Source organism: Aptenodytes forsteri, unplaced genomic scaffold (assembly GCF_000699145.1).
Source record: "Aptenodytes forsteri isolate BGI_AS27 unplaced genomic scaffold, ASM69914v1 Scaffold20, whole genome shotgun sequence".
Classification (NCBI taxonomy): Eukaryota; Metazoa; Chordata; class Aves; order Sphenisciformes; family Spheniscidae; genus Aptenodytes; species Aptenodytes forsteri.
In genome coordinates this window covers 2,882,940-2,888,783 of record NW_008795523.1, presented here as the reverse complement: position 1 = coordinate 2,888,783, position 5,844 = coordinate 2,882,940, and positions in this window count along the sequence as shown.

The following is a 5,844-nucleotide window of genomic DNA, read 5'->3' as shown; positions in this document are numbered from 1 at the left end:
GGGGGGGTGGGGGGGGGGGGGGGGGGGGGGGGGGGGGGGGGGGGGGGGGGGACACTGTTACAACTTTCCAGTTGTTCTCAGCAGACAAAAGAAAGCTGATGACATCGGAGCAGGAGAGATGAAAGGCTTGTAGTTGCACATCTCTTTCTTTAAAGAGGGAAACAAAACCAAATTAGATCTGTATCATCAACTATAAATGGCACGCGGAAAAAGTTTTGGAAAATGGAAAATCCCAATATTGCTCAGCAGTGAGAAACTCCCCTCTCCTTCCAGCTGAGGACACGTCACTGGAAAGTCCCAGCCTGGAAAAAAAAATCCGCCGAGTAAACAAATTGCGTAGGCAGTGAAAACAGAAAGAGGAACAAAGTCAAATGATACTTTGACTTTAAAGGAGTTTATTTTCAGGTTAGCATTTCCTTGAATGGCAACAGTTCAAGTTCAGACAAGAAAAATCTCATTTGAGTGAAAATGGCTGGTAAACGTCCCTGCTGGTATCAGGCCATAGAAAGAAAGCTCATTTATTAAAAAGCTAAGATTTCAACTCAGGATTTTTTGGATTTTCTGCTACTGAGTGTAGTCAAACGATCCCAGTGACAAACCAGATACCCAGGATTATTACATCGCTGTAAAATTAGAAACAGTTGTCTGGCAAGTTTGTGGAATTTTCTTCCCCTTCATTTACATATACTTCCAGACAAGGAAGCTGTCCTTAACAAAGCGCTTCCTAACAACTCACCAGGCAGGGCTCTTTGTCTTACAAGCAAGTTCAATGCTGGGAATTTTTCCAGCACTGTCCATAAAGAAAACAAGGAAAAACCATGGTTGGTCACACTGAGACAAGAAATACAGTGTCGGACAAAATTCTAGGATTCTTCCCTCTCTAACTAGCATTCATGAAAATAAAAATATTGACATAAATCATTACCCTTCTCTGAAATATATCAACTTTCAACAAAGGTACTTCACAGTAGTTAATCACAGCAACATTAACTCAAATTCTGGAACCAATTACGGTGTCAGCGCTTTCTAGCTGTAATCTAGGAAAATAATCAAGATAGTTTTAACTCCGCTTTTCTGCTCTCCCAGTTAATCAATGTTGCTGCATCTTGACCGATATACACGGCAGTCCAACCCTGCTCGCAAACAACAGATGCCAGTTTTGCAGGTGTTGTGTAGACTGCCCTATCTCCAACCCTATCAATATTATAATTAAAATGTAGTATTTTATTTTCTTTAAACTCAGGTTCTCTTCAGTCTCATCAGGATTCAACACTACTGCGAAAGCCATCTCAAGCACGTTATCCTTGACAGCCAATAACTATTACTATTTATGAAACTGCCAACCTATTCACATCCTCTCAGATTTGGGAAGAGGATCAATTAGCAGTCCTTGGAAGGGGAAGGGTTACGGTTTTTTATTTTGGTTTGTTTTTCGCATTGCTTCTAATGTGTGTAAATAGTAGAAGGGAACCAGAACTGCAGGAAGGTTTGAAATTTTGATTCTTGTAATTTTTCCTGTTACTAGGTAAGGGCATAATGCTACTGTTGTCGTAACAGGGGGCAGGAGGATCTTGACTTCTAAGGTGGAAGCTCGGGGCCCAAGTCCATTGATCACGTCTCTTCTTCTGGAGCTTTGAACACCAGAATAACGATGACAAAAGCTTTCCCCAGGCACCAAGCTGGAGCAGCAAATGAGAAACCCAGCAGAGTTTCAGTTCCTGCATCTGATGCAGTAACTGCGTTAAGCTTTCTAAAGGAGAAATGTCATGAATCTCTCTCTCTTCCATGTGTGCTCTTATATGCATGGCAGGAGGATCCAGGATATGTTTCCTGGATGGGGCCAGGGTGAGGACAGAAATGGAGACAATATTCACAAAAAATGTACTAATTGGACCCTTTATGATTTTTATAGGAATGTCTTTTTCTCCAAGCAATTCCCTAGCAATAAAAGCAGGTTGTGACAGCAACATAAACACGATCTGCTGATCTTTTAATGTTTTTTTTTCAGGTGTACACACCAGTGTTGATCAGGATGAGGTAGTGTGGCATCTGACAGCAAGAACCCATCTTATGTTGGATGACACCTATTGCAAGAGGCCTCTATCTTCAAGACTTTTCAGAGTTTGCTACAAGAGCTGATTACTAACTCCTCTGGAAAGCTGCTGCTAATTTTGAAGCTTTAAAATTCACTTTTTTGTCTTCTGGTAGTACAGCCATGCTATTTGAAACCATTTCAAAATAGTTACATCTTTAATGCTAAGAGATATGCTCTTGGATTCAACTCACATGCTGTTCCTCATGCCAGTAACTCAGTCAAGACCTTACTCATGGGAGTAAGTACCACCATACCTCTGGACATTCCAGCCAAAAGACTTACATATTTTACTGTCTGGCTGGCAGCAAGACACACAAAAGGTTGATATATTTACTTATTGAATACCTGATGCAGTTAAGTAACACTGAAAAAAAGCCTTAAAGGTGAAATGTCAGTGATGTTCATTCCTGCTTTGGGTGACTGCTTGCTTTTTTCAGCTGTAATAAGGTTTTATCTGGTAAAACTCCTTTAAATAGCATGGATATGGAATCAGTTCAGAGTCAGGGAATATAAAACCTCACGAAGGAGGGAAGGAAGAATAAGCCCCAAATGAAGCAGAACTGACCACAGCTTCTTCAGAAAAAGGATTTCCATAGTCAGATCTGAAACTTGTCCTGAAGAAAAAAAAAATTATCAAACTAACATAATTCGTAACAGAGTAACCTAATTCCTAACAGAGTCACTGGCGGTTACCAGAGCAGGGAAGTCATTCCTGGCACACAGCTAATCCTGTATCTGGCTTTGCTTAGTGCTCTGCACGTCGTTTTGTTTTTTGTTAGTTTTCTTCTTTGACCTTGCCCATCTTGTTACAATGAAAGTTCACTTGGCAGCTGATGAGGAAAGGAAAACAAGACCAAGCGTAAAGCTGAGTGACTAAGCAAGAAAATATATGCAAACCCATTTGAAGGTCTTGGAAAATCCAAACGTGGTTTTACTCTGCTCGCTGACTGGTTAAACAAAAAAAAGGCTAGAAGAACCTGAAAGCTTTCACGCTCAACATCCAAAAGTTGGAAAGTGCCAGAATTAACACAGGATATGCACAAGAAAGCCTGGACTGGGATCAAAAAGGCAGCACAAAAGTCTCTGGCTGCAGAAGGACCACGTTCACCAGTGGCTACTGAGCTACACGTAGCTCACAAGCGGTTCACGCGGGTCTTCAAGGGCAGGGCTGGCACCAGAGCTGCACTGGCACAGGTGCTGGCAAGCGTCACCATTCCTGCAGCAATGGAGGCCGGTATGGACGGAAGGGGGACTGTAAACCATAGCAGCTATGCGATAACATATCGATATCAACTGTGGTGGCACAGAACAGGCTTGCATCGTTTTGGCCATGCCTGCCCCAGGGACGGCAAATGGACAAGGCAGACACCTGGGAACGGGAGCCACTTCACCTAGCTCGGCTAAGTCTGCCCTTCAAACAAGCTGAAGCTTTCAGACAGACATTAAAAAACAAACCCAAACAGTGTAATTACCACTTTCTTCATGCTTGTAATTCACTACTCATCCCTTTTTCATCACATGAATGACATCACTGTCAGAAATTACTGCCTGGGGAGCTAGACTGCAATCATATTAATGGGCGTCTGTGAAGATGCAGGAGCAGAGTTTAAATTAGCTTTCAAATTATTTTACCAAATAAGAAAAGCAATAATTAAGAAGTGAAACACTTCGACAACAACTAATCACTAACAATTAAAAACATAAAAATAATTATTTTATTCTACAGACTTGACAACTTTAGCAGGGAATTAGCATTGAACGTAGGTGACTGCAACTGAAATGCGATCAAAAACCAGTAGCGTACTGAAACGTATATGCTTTAAAGACTTCACCTTAGCCTGTATGAATAAAGCATAGCTATACATATGTGGCTATACAAATAAGCTTGCAGGTCTTTCCTGTAGATTGCAACAATACTCACAAGTTAAGCAAGATCAAACTTTGGTTTTAACTCTTGATATATACAAAACATACTTAGCAAAACTACTGCATCTCCATGATAGACAAGTTCAAACTTTCCCAAGAATAACACCCCAAAACTGTTAAGAGTACAGCTGTTGCTGTGGTGTTATGAAATCTTTAGTGTCTTCTAGGCCCATGGGCAGGGGCAGTTAAGTTCTCCTTTTTCTCTCCGCCAACCCCTGTTAGAGTTCTGGTCCCTTTCTGGAGCCACAGCTATTCCCCAGAAGACAGTACCACGAGAGCTGTGACCACAAAGAGCGCGACCTTGGCACAGCCCGTTTCCAGCCTTCTCCCATTGCTAGGGCTGGAAGGCCACACGTGAAATACATCCCTGTGCTGAGGGAAAGACGTGGCCACGTTGAGAAGCCCAAAACAGGCCAGAGACTGGTATTATGCAAACCAGGGTGGCATAAAAACGTATTATTTTGTTACAATTCAGTATTGTGTACATGTAGAAGCACAGTATATCACAGCGGCCGCCCCCCACTCAGTGTTTTTAATGAGATTATGGTGGGGTAGCAGCTGCACCCATCATGAACCTATTTGCTCTTCAACCGAAAGTTACAGGACTTGCGTAGTATTTCTGGCTACCTTTGCTCCAAGGTTTTTAGGAGCCGCTAGTCACCGAAAGCACCATTACACATACGTAAGATCACAGTGGTCATTTCTCTGCTGAAATCATGTTACAAGGACATTTGTGACCTAAATGGATTGCCAAGAGCATCATCTAAGAGGCTAGTTGCATAGGAACCACAGCGAGCAGAGAATTCGGCTACTCTCAGGCCTCAGAGGAAATACTTACTGATACAGCAAAATCACTTCTGCATACAGCGATGCATATACAAAAGCTTCAACTTACACAAATAAATTCTCCCAAAGCACCCATTTTATGTCAGCCATACACCCATGTAATGTCATCACATATTCATGTTCCTCATCTAATTAAATAGGTATTTTCCAAATCGGAAAAAAAACCCAAACCAAAATCACAGGATCCTTTCACAGTGATGCCATTTAAACTTCCACACTGTGAAAACTGTAGAGACTAATAGAGGCAAAGCATATTTTATCTGAAGGCTTTTATTTAGAACTTTGCATATAGATTTGTTCTTATCTGAATCTCAATTATATTCCATGGATTTTATATTCTTCTCAGAAAGCAAGTGTCTCTGCTATACGTATTAAATTTCCCCTCTTCTCTTACAACTGCGCCCTGTAAGAGACAGCAGTGTTCTGCGTGTTTGTTTGCTGTAACGGCAGAAGTGAGAATTACTCGTCAGGCACTAAGTCAACTACAAATAAGCATGTATGCCTGTAAGCATCAAGCAAGTATTCACAACAATTTCAAATTTGGTTAAAAAAAATATTAACGGCTGCTTTCAATTAAGATTGGTTAGTTTTTCCTAGCCCTCAATAAATAGAAAGCGTAAGGCATGTGGAATCCAAATTCTTTAATGGAGCTGAAGCTAAAACGCACTGTCTGCCATTTACCCCGCGATTTCAACTGGGACCTTTTCCTTCATCGGTTGCAAAAATTTCACTTCCTCCAGATTAATACCAGCGAACTGGCCACTGATGTCGGCTGGTCACGTAGAGGGGCACGGGGAGAGAGGAAGGATGGACAGGCGGAGAGCTGAAGACGCCCTGTGCGGGCCCGGTAGTGGGGCTACCGGAGAGGGAGAGCAGCAGCCTGAGAGCCGCCGGAGGCAGCGGCGGCCCCGGCGGGAAGCCTGGCAGGGCGGGCAGCCGCCGGGCCGGGGCACGTCGGAGCGGCCAAGCCCCGCTCC